Here is a 23617-nt window from a genome sequence, read left to right as displayed (position 1 = left end):
GTCCGTAAATGTTTTGTAATAATTTGGAGATTTTCTCCCTGGGCTTCCATTGAAAATGGGCTTCTACCCAATCAGACTTTCATGGTAATCAAATGTCAATAAATAAAATTCTCATATCAATAAATAAATAATATTCTCATCCTTCCCCCATTCTGAACAGTACAGTGGCATGATCAGGATTGGCTGCTGATGATTTCACTCGTGAATCCATGACCCTTTCTGCCTTAGTTAAGACCACATCCAGAACACTATCCTTTCTGTAACATCCCTGTACTAGAAGTCTGAACCCTCATGGTCCGTGATTTCAATTAACTCCTACACACTCTCGACCATTGAGCTTGAAATTTCTCAGTCTTCTGGCAGATTCTTATTCTCCATTACGATTAGCCCTTTCCTTCCTTCTATCCCATATCTTCCACTTTATTGCCCCCCTCCCAATGTGTCTGAGAGTGATATATTGTATCCACGCCCCAGCTCTTTCCACTTCCTTTACCTCAAATGCAGGACACTTACACAAGGTTCTGATCCTGACAGTGCCTCTGCTTATAACTATCAACTTCATTGCCCAAGAGTCAAGGACAAGGTCCACAGTAATGGGGTACAAAGAGCTAAAGTCAGCTATAAGTTTAAATGTTACTCTAATTCATTTAAACATTTAATGGAATAACAGGTTTTGCATCAGCATGCATTTTCTGAGCAATAAAAATCATGTCTGGTATTAATGACTGTAAGCCTCCATAATTTATCAGAAGATAAAGAATTATAAAAGGGTCAGGGAAAATCAGATTCTACAAAATCAAACACAGTTGAGACATCTGGCTGTGTCTGGAAGTGTACAAAAACTAGAGCAAAGATTAGCTTCATGCTTTTAGGGGGTACAGTGACGTGCATCTCCTGCATTTTCCTTTCTGTACTGATGTTTCAGTTCTGTGTATCCCAGCTTTGTGTGTTATAAGCATTTTTTTTTTTTGCTCTTCAATAGGAGCAGAGGGGACGTGGAAGAGGCCTGGGAAAATCAGGCTTGGAGCTGTTGAAGGGAGAAGATCTTTTTCCTGTTTTTAATTTTTTTTTTTTTTTTGCTCTTCAAATGAAAAGCTGAGAATGCAGGGCACCAGATAGTAGACTATTCCTGAGCACTAGACAAGCCTGCTCCAGCTTTGCCTCTGCCAGTTCTTAGCTTGGTGTTGTTTCTATTCTCTAACCTCATATCTGATGCCCTTCTTTGTGCACAGAACTACTCCACTACCCTTCTCTGCCATTCCAAACCAACCTGTACCCAAGCATGTCTGTGTCCCACACACTTATCGCTGAGCCTTCCTCTCCTGCCGCATCACTGCTCCTATCTCCCCATCCTCTTGGCCAGAATCCTTGTCTTCAAAGTAGTTTTCACTGGCTGCATATAATAAGCAGTGTAACACTACTCCTGGGCACCCTGTTACTTAAAATACTGTGTAAGTGCTACTGCACACCCCTGGGGCAAAACTACCTTTTAGAGATCAAAACTATTCCCTAAGTGGTAACTAAGAAAACAGCTTTGCATTAGCTAGACCACCCTTAAGACAGCAATCCCTCACTTCATGTTACAATTCCTGTTTGTATTAGACTCCCTACAATCTGTCTAAAATTTCTCTAAATATTAAATGATTATCATATAGCTTCCATCAATTCTTAACGAATATTTTTATATTATGTCTAATTTGTTATAATTATTTAAACTGCATATGTTTTTGTTTTATTTTTGAAGATTGTATAATTATTGTTCTTAAAATGTTTTGTAATAATTTGGAGCTTTTCTCCCCCAGGCCTCTGCTGAAAATGGGCTTCTACTCATTTGGACTTTCCTGGTAATAAAATGTCAGTAAATAAATAAATAAATTGGTGAAAAGGCTTTCTGCAGGTTAGGTCCAGCCGTCTAGAATAATCTGTCCTCCAAGACTAAAAACAATAAAACCCTAGAATCCTTCAAAAGAACCCTGAGGGAATCTCTGTTCCAGAATGCCAGGCTCACCTGCTTCCATGATACTGGTTAAGTTAGGACTCTCAATATATATTTTCTCCACACAGTGTAACAGTAGGACAGTACTGTGTCATTAGTTCTGCAGCATTAAAGCTTTTTACTTAGAATCACTCTCTACTTGTATATATAGTATATACTATACTTGCCTACAGCTCCTTCATTTGCTGTCCATTGCCACGTCTTCCTGTATGCCTTCCTAGATGCCTGTTTCTCATCTGCTATTCTGAAGTAAAAGTCAATGCCAAAAGTCTCTGGTTGACTAAGTCAGCATATGACTGCAAGCTAGGACCAGTCATTCACTCCTCAAATGACTTAGCCATCCTGCCCAAAGGTTTGTCTCAGATAAATAACTGGTGTCAAAATCATGGCCTGAAATTAATGCCAAAATGCATTATTCTATACTTTGGAAAGTCATCTACTCTAAGGAACTACCACATTGACAATATGCCCCTAAGAACTGACCCATTTGTACAGGATTTGGGAACTTATGTGGACAGTGACCTAACTTTTAACCAACATGTGTCCATTCTTGTAAGAAAGCCCTTCTACATTGCACAGCTTATAAACAAAGTGATTGTTTCTAAATTTAGGGATGTCACTGTTCCCTTTACAGAACCCTCATTAAGCCAGTCATTGAATACAATGCCTCTTTGGTATGCATCTGTCCAGACACATGCAACGACTGGAATGTCCTCAGAGAAACCTTACTAAAAAGACACAAGGCCTAAACAACATGTCCTGCATGGACTTGACTCAAAGCCTTGTCACTGTACTCGGCATCCTACAGATTGCTAAGAGGTGACCTGTGTCTGGCATACATAAGGTGTCCTCTGACCCATTACTGATGGATTTAATGAACATTAGCAAGTCAAATAGGTTAGATAGGGATCTTAACCTCTTCTGAAAAATCAACAGAATGATTTGGAGGGACAGATGTATCTCACAGATTATACAACTGTTCTGGAAAAGACTACCCATCCATGTAAAACAAAGCACATCCCTGTCCATATTCAAGAACATCTTGGCTATATGCATGGGAAACGGAACATTTACCCCAGGACTGCCCCCTTTACTACTAATGGACAGAGGCAGCTGCTAAATGCTTTTTCCTATGCATGGATCCTCTCATATTATCCATGGTTTTATCCCAGTTATTCCCAGTAGGAGTAATATATAAGTATCCACCATGGGATGGATAAACCAATCTCAAATCAAATGGAATAGGTTAATTTGAACACAAAAAGGGAAACTGTCTTGGCTTGAAATAACCCACAATGGCAGCTAGCCTAGTACTTAACTGCAAGCCTATGAACCTTTATGTAAACATTCCCCCTGCCCCTTCCACCACCACCCCCGGCCATTTCCTGTCTGTGCCAGCTACCTTCCTTCTTATGCAGCACCTATTCCTTTCCCCATCCTTCTTATGCTCTTCCTACGAGTCTGTCTATTCTACTCTTTGTTCCTTCTGTCTGGTTGAGTATCCCTCCCTGCTCATTTCCCTCCTGCTTATCCTGCAGTACTGGCTCCCATATGACCACACTTCATTTCCTGTCATGACCATGCTTCATTTCTTGTCATGGCCACACTTCATTTCCTGTCATGACCATGCTTCATTTCCTGTCATGGCAGTCTGCACCTTTCCCTCCAACTTGGCCTTCTTTCCCTTGTCTTCACTTTTTGTCTGCATCTGCCTCTTTGCACCTTTGGCTTGCTGTGCACCGACATTTGCCTATACTCCCCTACTGACCCCTGCCTTTCTCCTTCCCATCTTTTCTCATCATGGCCTGTCTGTTTGCTTTTCACAGTCCCCTCCCATCCTCCTCCACCATTTTTTTTTTTTGCCTGACGACCCCCTCTAGTACCTCTTCTACTCTCACATTGTCCTATGAGTGCCCCTCACTCTCCTGCAGATCCTGCTGTTACCTCAAAGCTCCATGAGACAAACAGCTGACCCAAATCCTGAACACCTGACATATTTTTCTTCCATTCTTCTTGTCTGTCCTAGTAATGTCTTTTGGCTTTTCCCAGTTGGGGGTCGCCACAGCAGAACTCCGGTCCGCTAATGAATGGCAGTGGATGTTTTACGGTGCAGAGTTGCCAGACCGACACCCAACCTTCAAAGAAGGCACACCCATTCACGCAGTCACCTACCTGCATGTCTTTATACATCACTCGACCACGGGGAGGACATGCAGACTCCGCAGAGAAGGCGCTCCAGCTGAGAATTGAACGGGAGAACCTCTTGCTGTGAGGTGACAATGCTAACCGCTGCACCACCAGGGGTCCATCCTATGATACTATTTATATGTCACCTTCTTGGTCTTGGATCCATCGCTTTTCCTTCATTACTTTTTCCATATATATATATATATATATATATATATATATATATATATATATATATATTTACTTTTACGTTTATATATATATATATATATATATATATATATATATATATATATATATATATATATTAATATACACACACGCAGACACACACGCCTGTATTTATTTATATATGTGTGTGTATCTATATTATAGACAGAGAGAGCGGTGTATAGTTTTTAACCTTTCTGCTTCAAGTGTTATTATCCTGCTAAGCAAATGCCAGAGAAGTGACAAACAGAAGATTAACTGAGAGTACCAGGCCAACATCTATCGCCCGAGTTACCTTAAAATTCCTTACAAAGGGAAAGATGACCAACTGTTTCCAGAATCTCTTTCTAATAATGCAGCTTCATATTATTTGTAGTGAGGCAATTTAGCAAGTATTTCAAAAGCAGATAATCACTTCATGTCTAGTACTGTCCAGCTACCAGAAAGAGAGATGCACAAAGAATACTCTCTATGTTTTACAAACACCAGCAACTAAAAAATTCAGAGGATTGAAAAGCTTGAATGATGTGCATTATCTGGCCAAGCATTCTGCACTAGTTATAAATCATAAAATAAATCTACAATCCCAAATCATTGGTCAGTGAGCTATTATATAAGGTACAGCAGTATGAATTGCAACCCAGCAGCTGTAAATGGCTATCACTGAATGCCAGTCAGTTACGTCAGCAGCTAAGTAAAAAAGTAGTGCCAAAATGATATACCTTAAATCTCTTTTCAAATGTCATACAGCAAAAATAATAAGTAAGAAGAAAAGTCTGCAGTCACTGCAAAATAAATTGCACACAACTGTAATGCAGCCAAAGATTATTTCAACTGTAAACATACCAAAAATTTCCTAATAAGTAATCAGTTCAAAAGTCATCATACTTAGCCTAATAAGAACAAAAAGAATTAAACACATCTCAGATGAAATTCAGTGTCAATCCAAAGTGTTTTCACTGTAATGAAAAGCAGAATTGTATGCCCCTTTTGAAGGCTATGATGTGCTGAAAAGGGTAACATGTCTGTGTTTCATGCCCAGTATAACCTGAATCTGGCAGATAAGGCTTGCATTGCTGAAACTTAAATATTTGATGCACTTTGCATCTAAGTACAATTTAAGAACACAGTGGTAGAAGCAACGTCACAATAAAAATATTTGCCCTGTTAGCATTTAAAGTTAAAATAGTGTTCACTCTAAACTCCTTGTTACCATTTGCAAAGCCTCTGTTGCAGGATGACATTGTAAAAGTATAATTGCAAAGAGATGAGCTGGAGAACAAGCAAAAATAAACTGCCAGTAAAAAAAGTGTGAATTTTTGGTGAAAGTAAAGTGCTGGTCTAGCATCTGGCATAGTCTGTGAAACAGGATATTCCAAAAGCTAACAGAAGTCACAGTGTGTTACCCAAATATAAGACCCCCTTCCTTATTGAGGTGTATTGCTGATACACACATTGCTGTTGTAAGTAAACTTAATGGACATGCATTAGAGAAGTGCTGTAAATTCTGCAGCCAGGCAGTATTGGTATCATACAAGCTGTGGTATGACTGTGATTCTGCAAAGAAATTGTACCCCTTTGCAAAGCTAAGAATCCTGGTTCAGGATTCCCATCTAACCTACCTCAACGAAAATAGTGAACACGTCGTACTGTTCAGTGACAATTTACCTCAGATCTGCAAAAGACACAACAAGTGAGCAAAATTTAAAACAAAATGTAATTTTTTTAAAAAGTCATAAAAAACACAGTAAAACTCAATCAGCACATTTTGACGAAGCTTACAGTTGCATATAGGTGAAAAAAACACATAACAGTGATCATTGTACACAAAAAAAGTGTTGTGTGAAGCAGTCAAAGTTACATATACTAGTTTTAACACAAATTTCCCCTAAATAATGATTGGGGTACATTGCAAAAAACAAAAGCAAAGCATATCCTTGATGTTTAAAAAAAGTGATGGGTATCTTTGCATTTCAGCTCAGTTTATACTGAAACATTATTTTATTTATATATGTGTTTATTTCTATTTAGTGTCCAAGATAATCCTTCTGAACTAAATCCCATTTAAGAGGTGTCCCAGGGAGAAAAGCTCTACATATAGTAAGACATGCTAAACATACCACATTTACAAGGCAACAAGATTTGCATTAAATTCTGCAGTAGCATGCAACAGCAGCAGAAGTTAATTTATTTATAGTATCTGTAGGCTGACAGACAGAATATAGACTGTTTGCTTTTTATACTTCTTCACAAACATTTTATTTTCACTTCTTCATTATGTACATAAGTAAATACATTGTGGATATTATGACCCTGCTCTAAGACTTCAGAATATTCCGCTGAAACAAATTATGTCATGGAACTTATTTAGTAAAGTCTTGTTCTTTTTAACTAGGATATTAGAAAACAGCTGTTACTAGCTTCAGAAAACCCAATTTATAACATCATGTTTCAGTTCTATTTTGGTGGCTTGATAGCATGCAAGTTTGTGATACAGTTTGCAACCAAAATGTGTCATTTTTTGCGCCCTGAGTCACATTCTTTGTACTCGCTTCCTTCTGTGTACTGAATCATATTATATAAATACGTATTATATCATGCATCAAGAGCAGGAGCTTACTGCAACCTTTTCATTCACTTGTATCACTCAAAGTATCCATTTTAAATATCAGCATGATATTTGTATTTGCAGCATGTAGCCTAGGTAAAATGTCCTGGAGAGTTTGCCTTCAAGTACAGCCTTGGGTTACTGCTGGGTAGCCTGACTGTTTTTCTCCTAGAATAACAAAAAAACAGTGATACTACTTTCATGTTTTCAAACTCTTGCACAAATTCTTCTGTCATTATTATGTCAGTTCCTGGGAGACGTCTTCATCTTTAGATATGATTATATCCCAATCAGTGCTTCAAATAGGAGCATCTAATTTTATCATGATTTAGGCGATTGGAGATGATCTGTTTGAAACATGTTTTTTTGTGGTGTTGCTTCATCAAGCATCATGCATTGCTTTTATTTCAAGATATACATATCAAAGTGTACTGAATCATGTTATGCAATTTTATGCATTCCTTGGTCGTACAATTGTATAGTTAATATAGGAACATTTGCTGTTTCTTCTATTTACTTGTATTTTTTTAATTTGGTGTAGGTTTTGTTTAAGTTGCAGTTACTAGTTTAATTTAGTTTTAAATCTCAATCAAGTTGTTTTCTGATTGGAAAAGCTTTCTGTGGGATATTTGCAATTGTGTGACGTTTCAATGTAGTAAGATGTGGTCATCTAACACAAGATTTTTCCAAGATGATTCTTGACCCAGAATTTATCTTGATGTCTTTTATTTGATCACCATTGCAGTAGCTTAAGCTACATGGGTTATATCCTGCTAAAGACATGACAACCAGCCAGCTTCCAAAACTTCAGGGCTGAGCAGACTATAAGTAAGGTTTCGAATCCAAGTCTTTCAGAGCTTTCACACCAACAGAGAGAGGAGAGGCAAAATCCTTGAGAAAGACAATGCTAGGAATATAATAACAATAATAATAATAAATATCTATACCATCCCATAAAAGCAAACAAAAAATAGAGGTTCGAAGGAGGGGGAGAGAGAGAGTGGCTTGACTACTGCAGCAGTGATCATTCGAGCATCTACTGTTATGGTAAGTTTACTTTCACAACTGTGCCACGTTTCTTATTTTGATCACTTCTGTAGTAGACAAACATGAAGCTATATATCTAGTACCCCTAGAAATATTTAATGGGTCTGTAGAGGATCAATAGAGGTGGTGATATACAGAACCACACTGAAACTTCTGAAACCAGATGGATCATAAGACTAAGGGCGAATAAAGGGAAGGTCCTTAATGACAGAGTACCTTTAAGACCAGTGCTAAAGAATAGAAAATTATTTAAATGAGATAGACACATTAAATATTTCTAGGGGTACTAGATATACAGCTTCATGTTGCATAGATGTATTCTGCATACATAGAAGATTCATCTTTATTTTAGTTTGGTCATTCATTGTCTATATTATAGTTACACATTTATTTGTTTTTTAGTAAGGTTTTAGAAATCAGCTCCATAAAAGCTTTAATGCTTATTTAAGTGATGAGGTAATTAGCTACTTGTTTGATTTTACTCATCTAATTGATTCTAAATTTTGATTGGATGAACATATATTTAAAAATGGGGATGTTTGTTATATGCTTTTATATGGTCTGATGAAGTGGCATGCTTGTCATGAAAGAGCTTACCTACTACAAATAAAGCCTTTTTGGGATTTACTTCAGATTGAACTTGTTTCATCTGGATTATTGGATTTATACACTGTGATTTTTTTATCCATTGGTTGCTCTATCCAGTATTATTGTGGATCTGTACTCCAGATATCATCTGCATCTTCTCACATACCAAATAAAAAAATCCTACCCCCTGGCTACAATCTTTTCCGCCAAGACAGACCAATTAAAAAAGGTAGTGGGATAGCTATCCTTTACTTAAAACATTTCTCAGTCCATCCCCTACCCTACCCCCCCCAGCTTCTTTCACCTTGCCAATATTCTCATAGTCAACTGTAACCTAAACAAGCACAAAAAATAGCTATTGCTGCAAAAAAAAAAAAAAAATATATATATATATATATATATATATATATATATATATCTCCTGGCAAAAATATCCCAATTCTCAAACACTTCCTTGCCTGGATCTCTCAAACCATCTCCTATGAAACAATTATTCTAGGGGATGTTAACATCGACTGGAATAATCTGACCTGTAACTGCCCCAGAGCCACCATTAACCTATATGGCTTCTCTCAACTCATCACCTCCCCCACTCACTCTAATCATCAATCCAATACTAGCTCCACTCTTGACTGGATACTTACATCAAGCCCAAACCACAGTCAACTCCACCATTCTCCCTGACACTCTAAATGATCATCACCCAACCTCCATCCAACATCTCCTGTCTCAACCTCCTAAACCTCACAAATATAAGGACTGTCAAAATCAATCTAATTTAACCCTGATCTATTTAACCAAATGCTCTCATCTATAAATTGGTCTTTTCTATTCAACCCTTATCTTCACTAACCTCCAAAAAAAATTTGTCAACCAAATGAGCTTACCTACAACAAAATTGCTCGATTCGCCACAAATCTCCCCTGTCGCTCATATTACTGCCTCTCCTTACAATGATTCCATTGGTTAGAACTCCATAATCAGCTCCTTCTGACTCGTACTCTGCTCCATCAACCCACAGCCTGTCCATCTCTAGCAACCCTCACATCTCCTTATGTGCCCAACCGGGAACGGTGTATCTCTGACCAGCACCTCCTTCAAATCACAAAACCAAATAAATCTATAGAAAAAATGCTATATAGCCACTCAGTTAGCTCCTCTTGGAACCTACTTCCTCTCCATATTAGAACCATCCAAAACCCCTGCAACTTCCAACTCGCTATAAAGGAACACCTGCTTAACTCCTGGAACTGCCCCTTTAAGAATCCTACTTGACCTCTGCCCACTCTGCCTTATCCCCCTCCTTTCTACCACTATGTCTTTACAGATACCCACTCCTACCTGTATTCTAGATTTTCCTTTCCTTTGACCTTTTCCTTCCACTACACTCCTGTCTTCACTCTTTACCTCCTCCTCCTATCTCTCCCTCCTCGTACACTCTGTACCCCTCCTTTTTCGTTTCCATAGTACCTGGACCCCTCTTTCCAGGCAACTATAGGCCTCACTACACTTACACTTAGGTTAGCAAATTACCCATCCTAATGAATATTCTTATGTTGAATCTGTATTTGTATGGCTCATAACAACTTATATCTATGTTTAATTTTTCTTTCTCTTCATACATTGTATAAAATTAATATATTTTTCTGTATGATTGTTTGATTAAATACTTAATTTGATATTGAAAAAAAAATATTGCTGTAATGGAGCTTTTCTCCTCAGGTCTCTGCTGAAAAAGGGCATCTGCCCAGCCAGGCCAACCTGGTTGACAAATTGCAAATAAATAAATAAATATATCATGAGGAGCAAGACAATGTATAAGTGCATATTTTAAGAATTTAAGCAATTCTTTTTGTATGAGATGATGTCAAGAGTAGTCACTGTAGTTCAACAGGTAAGACACTCACCTTAGGTGCTGGAAGGTCAGAAGGCTGTAGGTTCTATTCCTACACCAGGTAGTTGGATTCATTTTACAATACTGACACTGCAGTGCATTGTAAGGGGGTGTTGCACTCCTGACTCTGCCGTCCTTTGGAAGAAACATTAAACTGAGGCTTCATCAGCATGAGCTGGTTGTAACTCAGGTGTAGGTAAAAGGTCCCATGGCTCTTATCCAAAAGTGTAGGGGGAAATTCCCCAATGCCATGGTCAAATTTTCTCTAGTCAATACTAATTCCACATCAGGCCTCCCTGAAAACAGACCATTAGTCAAGTGGGACTAACCTGGTCAAGAAACTTTAAATAAATAGATAAAATAAAAAAATAAAATATATACTTAAATAAATAAATGACAATAGAAAGCATTTTCATGACTGCAGCCTCCATTAGTAAGGAAAGTAAGTGTATATTCAAGAGGGAAAGAGAGATTGTGTTGCAGTTAAGCTAGTAAAATAAATTGTTATACTAGGGGTACTATAACTAAGGTAATAACTAAGATAAATGAGTGACTACGCAAAGTGGTACTTGCAAAATGTCAGTAGCCAATCAGAGACAGCAATTAAGGTGCAATTTAACAGCATCAAGTGTTGCAGATAGATCTTATCAACAGGTGGAGGTAGCATTTTCAGAGGTATTACTTGTATCAAGAAAAGATTTAGGAATGGTCTGTATGTAAAAGTGTGTGTGTGTGTGTGTGTGTGTGTGTGTGTGTGTGTGTATATGTATGTGTGTGTGTTTTGTAGGCAGACATGCCTGCAATAGGTCCAATGACATGTTAGGGATGGACCTATAAACCCAGAAGGATCAGAGCTCGGAGATGAATATTAGAAAGATGGATCTCCACAAAGATGCCGTTAAATTACAGTGCAAGGGAAAATGGTATTAAATGTTGTAATAAAGTGTAATGAGTCTGTAACAAAATGATAATGTGTTTAACTTTAGGAAAAGAAAATGTGGTATTCTTATCCAGTACAAGAAATTTAGAAAAGAAAGATGTGGCAGTTTCACACAGACTGGCATTAGAGATTGTGGACATTATAGGCATCACTGAAATTTGGGCCACTGCAAAGATGGAGGAGGAGCATGGAAGCGAGGCAGCAGAGGTTATTTATGAATAAAGAAGAGGGCATAAATTGGAGTGGAGTAACAATTTATATCAGCAAGTAATCATGTATGAATGCAGAGATGAGGAATAGTAACCTAAAATACTGTGTATGACTTGAGGTGGAGGAGGTAGGAGAGAAGAGAAATGTATCAATGGAAAAGGGAAAGAAAAAACAACAGGAGATAATAAAATGAGAGAGATAGTGGAGAAATGTCACCATGTCCACACTGAATGTAAGATGAAATGACTGAGAGATTCCTATCTCCTGTGTTGGAAGGAGGCAATCTGAGATGTTGAACCGCCACATATTCAGTCATTCACTGCATGACTGTTTAATAAAGGATAACGCAGTAGATGTGGTTCTAACTGAGGCACAAGGATTTTGAGATGTTAGGGTGAGGCCACCATTAAAAACAGTGATCATGCTAAAATGTGTTTTAGGGTATGATAAATGGGAACAATTTAAGAGATGTAATGGTGTTGGATTTCAGGAGGCTAGTTGTGCTGAATTGGGGGGAAGGTCACAGTTCAGGTAGTGCTGAAGGCATTTAGGGAATAGGTCAAGGCTGAAGTACTTGTGGTTATGAGTAAAAAGTGAGAAGAGAAGGGGGCAGTGGAGAAGGCAAATGTGACTTCTGAGGTATATAAGACTGTAATGAGGGCTAAATAAAGACATAGAAGAAATGGCAGAGAAGGGATAAGAAGGAAGAGAAGGTCTGGTACTGGGAAACAAGCAAGAGGGCAACTAACGATGCAGGGGCAAAAGTAAAAAAGAAACTAGTAAGTTGGCAGATGGTGTCAAAAGAGAAAAAAGGGTAGAAAAGATATGGGTAAGTTGGTTAAGAACAGAAGAAAGATTATAGAGGAAGAGATCTAATATTCATCCTCATAAAATAAAATTTGTTCCTGTCCATTTTCAAGTACATCTTAGGTCTATGAGTGAGAGGCAGAAAATTTACCCCATGACTGTCCCCTGTACTACTAATAGACAGAGACAGCTCCTAAATGCTTTATTTCATGCATGGGTCTCTTCAGATTTTCTGTGGTATGATCCTAATGTTCTCATTAGGGGAAATATAAAATTATCGACCATGGGATGGGTAAGGCCCTCTATAACCAAATGGGATAGGTTATTTAGAGCACAAAAAGGGAAAATGGCTAGGGATAAAATGGCCTGCAAGGGCAGATATCCTAGTACTTACCTATGAACATATATGAGGACCAAGTAGAAGTAATGAATGAGTTTCCTGTATCTGTCTTCATGGAAGAAAGGAAAGATGAGGTGAAGCTTAAGAGACTGAAAGTGACAGAAAGTGTAACACAGGATGGACTGGATGATAGAAAGTGAATTAATCTGCTGTAAGAAAGGAAAAGGCATGCGTGTCCAGATGGGCTGCTTTGTAAGATCCTCAGGAGTTTAGCCAGTGTGTAGATAGAACAGCTGACAGAGATCCATAAAAGATCATTGGACAATAATATAATAGCGCATGAAGACTGGAAGAGAACCTACATGTTACTGAGGTGTAGAAAAATTCTGGGATTGGGAAAATTGTGGATTTGTTATCCTAATACCGTTGGCAGGAAGGACATAGATAAAATCTTTAGATGCAGGCTCGTTACTCTCTTGCATTACAGCGAGCTGTATGTTGTGCAGTAGTCAGCATGGGTCTGTTTCCAAATGTTATTGTCACTTGAACCTGACACAGTTTGTGACTGGGGTGTAGGCACCTCAGTGAACTTGATTTACATAAATGCTAGCAAGATCTTTTTCTTTTTTTCGGGCGACATTCTTCTTGCCTAGTGACTATCAAGTACTCCCTATACAATAAATCCCATGTGATGAGAGCTGATAGCAGGGAGACAGACAACCAAGCATCTGTCAAAGATTTCTCTTTAATGATTCATTCCTGTGGTGCCTGACCTTCATGTTTACCAAAACGACTGCCTGTTATGCGGACCTTGATGCACGTATTTGCCTTCACAGGAGTGATGAGGATTACATTGTAAATGTATCTAGACACGGTACATGACCCTTGACCTGCTATGCATACATTCACCTTCTTTTGTAAGAAAATATGTAATTGCAATTGATCTAGCCTCCTCCTCTTTCTCAGGATGAGGGAGCCAATGTCAGCCACTCAGATCACCCTTCCTAATTTGCTCCTGCAGTACCTGCATTGCCAGTCAGTCCTGAGATGTCCATCCTTGCATACCGCAAAGCTGGCAATCCTTTGATTTAGTGCTTCATATGTGGTTATTGTGAAAACTAGGGGGATTTGGGGTGAGACCAAGGCTGGAGAATTGGGCTACTGCATGTCTGAAAGGTAACACATAAAAGTAATTATGACAAGTACATTATCAACAATAGATAGTGGTATATCACAAGTGCTGGGAACCTGGGTTCAACACTTTTCTGTATGTTTGTTATGGTCATCTCTGTGGGAATAGAGAACTACATAAACTTCTTAGTGGATAAGATAAAAACAGATATGTCTTTGGATCATGGGAAGAGAGTTTGAAAAAAAAAGTTTGGAAAGGCTAACAAAGTGTTAACAAAGATATCCGAGAGGTTTGATAAGAATTAATACAAATGCCTTCATCTGAACTACAATAATTCTCAAGTGTCTGTGAGGGATATGGAATTGTTAAAGACATAGCATGAGTTAGACATGGGCATGCTTATAATATCCAGAATGCATCAGCTAAGTGCCTCCTGGAAAAGCAAGGAGATAGCGTCCCACTTTAAGATTTGATCAGGACACAACTTGATTTCTGTATGTACTTGTAAAGACCACTCAGATAGAGATATGTCAGGGTGTTGGAGAGAGGATTTCAAAAAAAGGTGGCCTGGTGGCCACAAGATTATATAAGAGAATTGAGAAAAGTCATGAATAAGAGAGTGAAAGAAGGTGTCTGAGGCAGCATATAGTTGGGACCACCTACTTTCTTGATTTATATAATCACTTTTTCGCAGAAAAGGTTGTGGATTCATGGAACGTGCTTCTAGAATGACTTGGCACTAATCATGCTGAATAATGTCATTGAAGGTGAGGTAACGCTTGACAGGCAGCTATGCACTTGAAGTAAAACTTTAGACAGATCAACAGAATTCTAGCAATGGCTTTACTAATTTGAGGAAAACACAACAGCTGACAACTTATCTGTGGGATAATGAAAGATGCACAGACACTTGTCAGCTCAGTTAAATACATTTTATACAGTGTTTGAGTAATTATGGTGAGTCTTTATAAATGATCTCCTTTCTTTAACAGTACAATTTATTTAGATGCCACTATTATAAGTAATGATTTAAGAGAGTGTTACATGTTACATTAATTGATTAGAGTTCTTTGCCTTCTGAAAATCTACATCTTACAACCCAGCTCATTTTGTAAATTGTATAATTAATCAATTATGTGTGTGTGTGTGTGTGTGTGTGTGTGTGTGTGTGTGTGTGTGTGTGTGTGTGTGTGTGTGTGTGTGTGTGTGTGTGTGCGTGCATGTGTCACACACACACATTTTTTTTTTATTTGCTGATGTATATGGCTACAATATAGAAGATGCTCTATTGTAAAACTTTTTCAGCTACAGAAGGCATGTCTTTACCATGCAGTCAGTAACATACCTCTCAACTTCTAAAAGCAAGAAATCTGAATAAAGCCTAAAATAATGGGGAGGGATAAAAAAAAAAATAGGGACAGATTTTAAATATGGTTGATATAAACTTAGGAAGTTGCTAGAATAAAATACATTGGTGTTAGCATGCATTTTTGAAGGATATAAAGTCTGAAATTCAAACGTTTGTCATTCTTTATTGACTTCAATCTTCAGTGATTTGCTAGAAAATCACAAATTTTATGAGTAACTGTCCAAAAATATGAGTCAAAAATCTAGACAGTTGAGAGGTATGGTCAGGAAATTGACACTAACTGTAGAAAACACTCAGAAAGAGACAGGCCTTTAATGTGAATTTTAAACCATTTTAAGTCTGTTATGTTCATCTACATCTTTACCGGTTTCCAAGAACTATCCCAGAATGCTGCTAGACCTGCAGTAAAGCACTGACCTTCAGATCAAGAATCTAATTAGGCCAGTTATGTACGCAGGTGCAGTGAGAGATGACTCTATGTGCTGCTAGAAATGGAAGTAGGACTGGAATTTATATAGCTGGCCATTGTTGGTTCTGCTGAATTTCAGAAATGAGCCATGAAAGAAGACCAAGCCTATGACAGCTACTTCCAAGCATGTCTTCTAGTCAGGCATAGCTGAGAACTGTGTCACTACTAGACAGAGGCACAGTAAACTAAACCCTAAAAGGGCGTAGTATTCTCATCCTAAGGGGTGGTGAAAGCCACACACACTCTGGCTAGGCTTATAAATGCCCTAGGGCAGATAGCCTAGTACAAACCTATAAACCTATGAACCTATGAACTGGCTGTGCCATTACAGTGCCTTTGCAGTCAGTTCAGGTAACCATGTCCCAGATGGATACACATACAAGTGTGATAGGTGCTCCTTATCTGAAGACAGAGTCCTGATCCTGCAAGTCCTGGCACTTGCAAAAATAAACTAAGATTCAATCAAGTAGAGCAAATTCCAAAACTTGCTTTTACACCTTTAAAATATTTTTAATGCAAGGTCACCGTACCTCAGAGCAGGAGAAATACTCACACTTAGCATCAATTGCTCTGTACTCACACTACTGAGTTCCACTTTTCTGAGGATTCCATTTATGGTTTCCAGAATTTCAACAAAACCACTAAGAAAGGCTTCATTCACATCATGAAAAGTGAAAGGATGTTATCAGAAAAAGGATCCCAATAGCCACTTCATCTGCAGCTTGAAATCCTTTGACTAGGCTAGAACTGATCCTCAGTACAAGAAAAGGACAAAGAGAGAAAAATGCTAGCACAAAATGGTTTAAAGTAATGTGTATATTTGAAATGTTAACTCTAAAAACAATGTGCATTACAGATGCTATGCCATTTATGAAATTCAGTGTGAGTTTGTAGTCTAATTGTCCTGTAGATAAGTGCACTTCTTTTATTTATCATTGCTACAACACCTTTGCGACTGAGCCAGATTAAGATATGTTACCGTGGGATACAAAGAAAGGAGAGAGGGGCACAAGTCACATTGAATCTTATGTGGCTGGACACAGAATACAAACAATAAAAATGGCACAATGCTCTAACCACTGTACTATAAACCAAAAAGAAAAGGAGCACTGGAAACCACGCAGTTCAAACACAAATAATTTATTAAGAAGACCACACCACGGACATAATGGTGTTATTCCGTGGTGTGGTCTTGTTAATAAATTATTCGTGCTTGAACTACGTGGTTTCCGGTGCTCCTTTTCTTTTTGGACACAGAATACACCTACCAGCATTTTGCTAAGAAGGTGCCATGTAAGGGCAAGGGGACTTAGAGATGGTGAATCAACAAATGGTACAGCACATCCTGCTTGAGTCTATCAGTCAACAAATCAAATGGCAACATACTTTTGTTTGGGCACATCATCAATCTGTATATTTATATAGGATGTTACTGGTGGCTCCATATGGAGTGGAAAGGGTTTGATCCATCTATTAATAATATTTTTTTTTCTGTGATGTACCTTTTCTAGAAACAATATTTGAAATCAGCAGGTTTTTTTCTAAAGTCGAGTACAAGGGGTAAGGTTCCACCAAATGGAGGTGGGGTACAGCTCCATACAAAGAAGAAACTGAATGAATAAATAAATTTATTTTTTTATTGTTTTTCCATAAATGGGCTCCCCTACTAGTGGTCACTGTCTATCTGGTTGACATTTCTCCCTGGTCCTTTTTCCCAGATGCTACATTTCTCCAGCCATGTTTCCTATTGGGTAACTTAAGTGTGAGATCACAGTTAAATCAGCTACTGTATCTCTCCCTACAAGATGTTTCTGCTTTCCCCACATCTCTACAACAGTGGAGACAGTAATTTAAGTAATAAAGGTGTAGGTGGTGTGATGTGGGCTTGCTTCCTGCAAACAACATGCAACTTCTTTTGCACTATTTGGTGGTTCAAGGAGGGAAGGTCTCAATACATTTGGATCCCTCTGTTTATGTCTCATAGTTCTGGCATTGTCTTAGCACATTTAATCCCTGACGTTATGTTTAGTAAGCAGCCTGTCAAGAGTACCACAGCCTTGTGGACAGTACCTTAGAATGGTATATACCCAACTTATATCTGTTGATAAAAACATGTTTTTTTCTTCTTTGGTAAATTTATTTTTTGCAGTAATGTATCAGCCACTTGGCCTGACCTTGTTAAGAAGAGATACATTATAAAGGCTTATATTCTTATAAGCAGGATTCCTTTTGTGACTAATGATTATTCTTACACTCAAAGTAAAGTTTTTTCACAATATTCCTTTAATTTTTGCATAAACGTAGTAACTTACTTTCATCTCGAGTAACCCTTTCTTTATCCTTTACATAATGCACTGTTTTGAGACCATCATTCTCTGTCAACATGCGCACTCTCGGCATGAGACATAGTTCTATTTAAAACAATATTGTGTTTCATTTACTATTGTTAAGTTGGAATAGTTGTGTAAAATCAAAATGATCAGACATTTAGTGTTGGCACACTATGCCATTGGCAGCATCACCTAATTGAAAATCATAAACTGTTTATTATGCCATGTAGTTTGTTTATGCAGCTTTCCTGCTGTGTCTGTCCAGCTCAGGAACACTTTCTAATGAGGAAAATTAGGCTGTCTTCCATGCAAACAATGTTAAATGCATCCTGCTGTACAAGGAAGTAAAACTCATATTTGCCCATCCCCTCCTTTACCACAATTAGTAGTGGCTGTTCCTGGATACTGAGTGTTTTTAGATGTAAATATAGATACATTTTCCACCGCATGACTGTACGGATTGTTTAGCCCATTTGTGTATTCCTTGGAGTATGTCTGTATGAATACAGACCATGCATTTCTATCAAAGCTCAAAGCGCAGTCATATAATTCCCTTATCACTGTTCCTATATTAGACTACTGATGATCAAGACTTTTCTTCTGTCCTGTTCCATCAATGCTCATGGAAATATTCAGCATTAAATCTGCCATAAAAGCTGTTTGTATTTATTAACTTGGAAGTTCCAGATGGGCATAACCTGTTTCAGGATTGGGGGAAATCCCCCAATACATTTGAACTGCATTACTAGCTGAGTTAAGTACAAACTTGCAGTGTTAAAGATTGTACTGCATTTTATTTTCCTGTCTATTTAATTGTTTCATTGAATAATGTGGTCTGTGTCTCTCTGTAGTTATTTATTTTACTATTTAATTGTTTCATAGAATACTGTGGTCTCTCTCTCTCTCTCTGCAGTATTGGGGGCTATTGTGTTTCACTTCATTGAAATTGAGTGTTAAACTCTTAGCCTAGAGGGTTTCTCTGTATTTATAAGTGTTAATCACATATCTTTGAATTTATTACTGCTCAATATCTGAGTTGTTTGGCTTCTGCTACATACCTACAATCAACTGCATTACTAGCTGATTTAAGTACAACTTGCAGTGTTAAAGATCGCACTGCATTTTATTTTTCTATTTAATTGTTTCATTGAATATTGTGGTCTGTGTCTCTCTGTAGTTATTTATTTTTCTACTTAATTGTTTCATAGAATACTGTGGTCTCTCTCTCTGCAGTTAGTTTCCCTCACTCCCTGTCTGTTCTGATTGTAGGTATGTATATTGAGCAGTAATAAATTCAAAGATATGTGACTAACACTTATAAATACAGAGAAACCCTTTAGGCTAAGAGTTTAACACTCAATTCAAATGAGTGAAAACACACAGCCCCAATATGCAGAGAGAGAGAGAGAGAGAGACCACAGTATTCTAACAACAAAAACAGTAAAAAATAAACTAGAAGACACAGACACACAGACCACATTATTCAATGAAACAATTAAATAGTCCCTCCTGTAAATTTGTGTTTGAACACTCCTCCTGGGTCTATCTCATTTGCTCACTCAACCAAGTCCAGTGAGATCATATTTTGACTTCAGACACTCCTCCCAGTCCCATCTGTTCAGCTCTATCCCAGCTCTATTCCAGTCTAGTGTCACTAGTTCATTCTACCTATTACAGAGAGAACATTTGTGAAGGGCAAGCCACTGATCCTGGGAACTATTGCGCTATTAGCTTGACGAGCCTGGTCTGCAAGGCCATGGAATGCATCATCATGGAACTCATAAACAAAGACATTGGTAACCTCCAAACTCTGGACCCCACCCAGTTCTGGTTTGTGAAAGGCAGATCATGTCTTCTGAACCTGATCGACTTCTTTGAGGCAGTCACCAAAGGCATAGATGAGGGTAAGGTGGTTCACACAGCCTATCTTGACCTTGCCAAGGCTTTCAATACCATCCCCCATTCTGGAATTGTAGCTAAACTCACTAAACTTGGTATAAATCCATACGTCACAAGATGGGTTGCCAACTGGCGCACTGACAGTATCCACACTGTAAAAGTTGCAGACTCCAAATCTGACTTAAAACCAGTGACAAGTGGAGTACCACAGGGTTTAGTCCTGAGACCTCTCCTGTTTGGTATCTATTTCTCTGAAGTACAGGCTAACACAGAAGGCCTTTGGCTAATGAAGTTCGCAGATGACTGCAAACTAGGAGCCATAGTCGAGTCCCCAAATGATGTGGACATTCTACAGAAGGGCATCACTGAGACAGATGCATGGTGTCAGAGGTATGGCCTCAAGCTCAGTGCCAAAAAGTGCATTGTCATCCCCATGTACCCATGAACAACCACATAAACATTATTCTACTTAACACCAAATGTGTGATGAGACCTTGGGACCCAGGTGGACAGTAGTCTCTCCTTTGATAATCACATCGGCACAGTAGTCAGGAAATCCTTCTATGTGGCATACCTCAACACAAAAGGGTTCTCATCCATCTACTCGGCACGCATTTGACCCATTATAGAGTACAGTGCCCCTTTTGGAATGTACCTCACAAGACATCTGCAGCAGCTGGAAAGGCCACAGAAGTACCTCACAAAGAGGATTACTGGAATCAAACAGATGCCCTACACTGACCGTCTCAAAAAACTCCAGCTTTACTCTGTAGCATATTGCCTACTCTGAGGAGATCTCTGCCTAACATATAAAGCTATGTTAAACCCAGAGCTGTTGAACATGCTGCACCTAAAGAAATCCCAATCCCTCTGAGCTACATGCTCTAGGGACCTAAACCTTGTCACCACAATAAACAGGACATGCTGGAGGGATAGATTCCTGTCCCAGAGACTTCCTGTACTCTGGAACAAGCTACCCACCTATGTCAAGCAAAGTTCCTCATTAGCAGTCTTGATGAGTGGTAGGAAATAGGAAATATATCCCTAGGATCACTTCTGTGGCTCTGCTTGACAGGGGCACAGGAAATTAACTTTCTTGGGTGGTGTAAGCCAGGGAACCTTGTTGGCTAGGCTTACTTTAGGCCCTTGGGCTGATAGCCTAGTTACCTACCTATGATACTTAAACATGCAAAATTTAAACTATGTTACATAATCTTTAGTTCCTAGCACCAGTACGAACTAGTAATAGAATAGCAATCAGTAACAGGCTATGCACTGGCAAACAAATGTAGACATTTAAAAAACAGGCAGATATTAATACGTACGTAGGAAATTTGAGAAGAACATTAGGAAGTTAAGCCTGTAATGACAGTAGAGAGAGTTGGATTTTTCATTATTTTCCTAATCTAGCTGAATTTGTGAAAGTGGATCACTAGACAGCTCCTGGGTTTACCCTATGATACCTGTTTTGACTATGGAATTTGTAGCTTCAGGCATTATGGCTTAGAATCCATGTAGAATTATAAAATGTGCCCTTGGGAATAATGCAGGAAAAACAAGATGGCTGCTGCTTAAAAAGCTGAATGGTCCTGTGAGTTACATATGTGGATGTATTAGAAAAAAATATTTCCCAAATAGCATAAACCTGAATTTTGGCATGTCTGTGTGCCCATATGTATAATACATATGTCAGAGTCATATGTGTGTCCACACAGCTGTGTACTGTACTGAGTAGCATGAAGCTTACTGTCATTCAGAAATTAAATATTTGCAGCCGATCTTTGCACATCAATGCACTAACATTCAAGACTCTCCAACACAGTTCTGCAAACTTTTTGGGGAAGTCGTATGGATTTTAACGTTCCCTAGTCATAACAGTCTTACCACAGAGCATGCGGCACTTCATGGGTACAAAACGTTAATGTGGCTTTGAAAGACACACTCTGTATAAATTCTTCCTCCCATCTCAGCTGACTCCTGGTACAATTCCTCTTTTGCTGTTTGTCTCTGTGATACTTGAGATTTGCATATGTCCTGTTGTCCTTTCACAGACATCTTTTAGTTGTTCACCCCATTCCATTGTCACCTGCAATTGTGAAACCCCACCCCCAGCAATCAAACTTTGAAAACATTGGTGAGTCAAATTCTGGATGTCTCAACTCACATTTTTTTTATTTCACACTAGGAATATTCCTTTCATTATAAGGCTTAACAATTATTGACATTTCTCAAATTCTTTGGTTTTGCCCATAGCTCTCAATCTTGAAGTGCAGGAGATCTGGGCAGAGTGACAAATAATGGGAGAACAGATTTTAAATATTGCTCTTATAAACTTAGACAGTTACTTGAATAACAGGTTTTGCATTAGCATGCATTTTCTGAAGTACAGAAAGTCTGAAACTCCAATGTCTGTCATTATTTAGTGACTTCAGTCCTCAGTGTTTTTTTTAGAAAGAAAAAAAAAAAGAACAGATTTTATTAGGAAGAGACTAAAAATATGAAGAACAAAACTGGGCATTCTGTGAAAATCTGGACAACTGAGAGGTATCTTGCCCTACATCTGAAGTATCTACTAGGCAGGCTTATTAAATCTTCAGCAAGATTTATTTTCTTCAGCAACTGTTTTTAACTATGGCCAGGTTTTCTCAATCATAACCCCCTGTGGTATACATTCTATTCCAGCTTATAACTTATGCTTTCAAATGACAATGCTTACTTAGGCTGCTTTGTAATTTTTGCATTTAATTTGTCTGCTTCATAATGCCTACCCCTTTTTTGTAAAACACATACAGACCTGATGGACAAGGATAAAACCAGATGGTGTTCTTTATCATGTTTTTACTGATCAGTAATTCAGTAAAGCTTTAGCTTGGTAAACATAAAATAAAATGTGTCAACTCATTAAAAGGTCTGGGAACACAACAAAACAAGTGACTTGGTCTTTGTCTGAAAGGACTATGTAGTGGCTATTAAATAACATGCTTAGCTATATTGTTGCCTTCTCAATAACAGAAGGTTGTAGCACCTTGTTAAATATCCATCAAGTAATATTTAAGTACAGTTGTAAAGAGGTATGTAGTAGATCAGGTGTTTTCATTACCATGCAGCAAGCTTCTATGAAAAAAATTACCTTTAGTTAGTATCTTAATTTAAATACTTATTATATACTGTTTTTGGAAATGCTAATTATTCACGTTACTTTTGATTCCCAACCAGTCATGTAACCCTTTTCCCCACATTTGAACACCCCATTTACTACTTTTGCTTGCTTTCTATGCAAGTCAGTAGTCTGTCAGGTACACTGACAATAGTAAAGCCAGGTATTGTCTGTACACTGACAATATTAAAGCCAGGTATTGTCTGCACTGGCTGAGATAGGCACACATTGTAATATTCATCTAAGCAATCATGGTACCTTGGGGGCGTAACATCCAGGGTTATTGTCAGAGAGGTCTGGATAAGCAGGCCAGGGTAATAGTTTCTGTCTGTCTACCTTTTCGATCACTTCTATAAAATATACGCTATCTTAATTTATTATTAAGAAATTTTTGAGAGATGTTAATGGACAAACACAGCTAGACCACAAGAGGT

General features: G+C 38.2%; 1 protein-coding gene across 1 annotated transcript in view; it reads left to right on the top strand.

Annotated features, from left to right (window-relative positions):
• The window catches only part of PPP1R16B (protein phosphatase 1 regulatory subunit 16B), a 711559-nt gene that overhangs the window by 282256 nt on the left and 405686 nt on the right, over positions 1-23617 (top strand). The gene's annotated exons all lie outside the window — the stretch shown is intronic.

The sequence above is a fragment of the Protopterus annectens genome, chromosome 12.part0 (assembly GCF_019279795.1).
Source record: "Protopterus annectens isolate FY-2018-M chromosome 12.part0, PAN1.0, whole genome shotgun sequence".
NCBI classification, from domain to species: domain Eukaryota; kingdom Metazoa; phylum Chordata; order Ceratodontiformes; family Protopteridae; genus Protopterus; species Protopterus annectens.
This window is presented reverse-complemented; position numbering and strand designations above follow the sequence as displayed.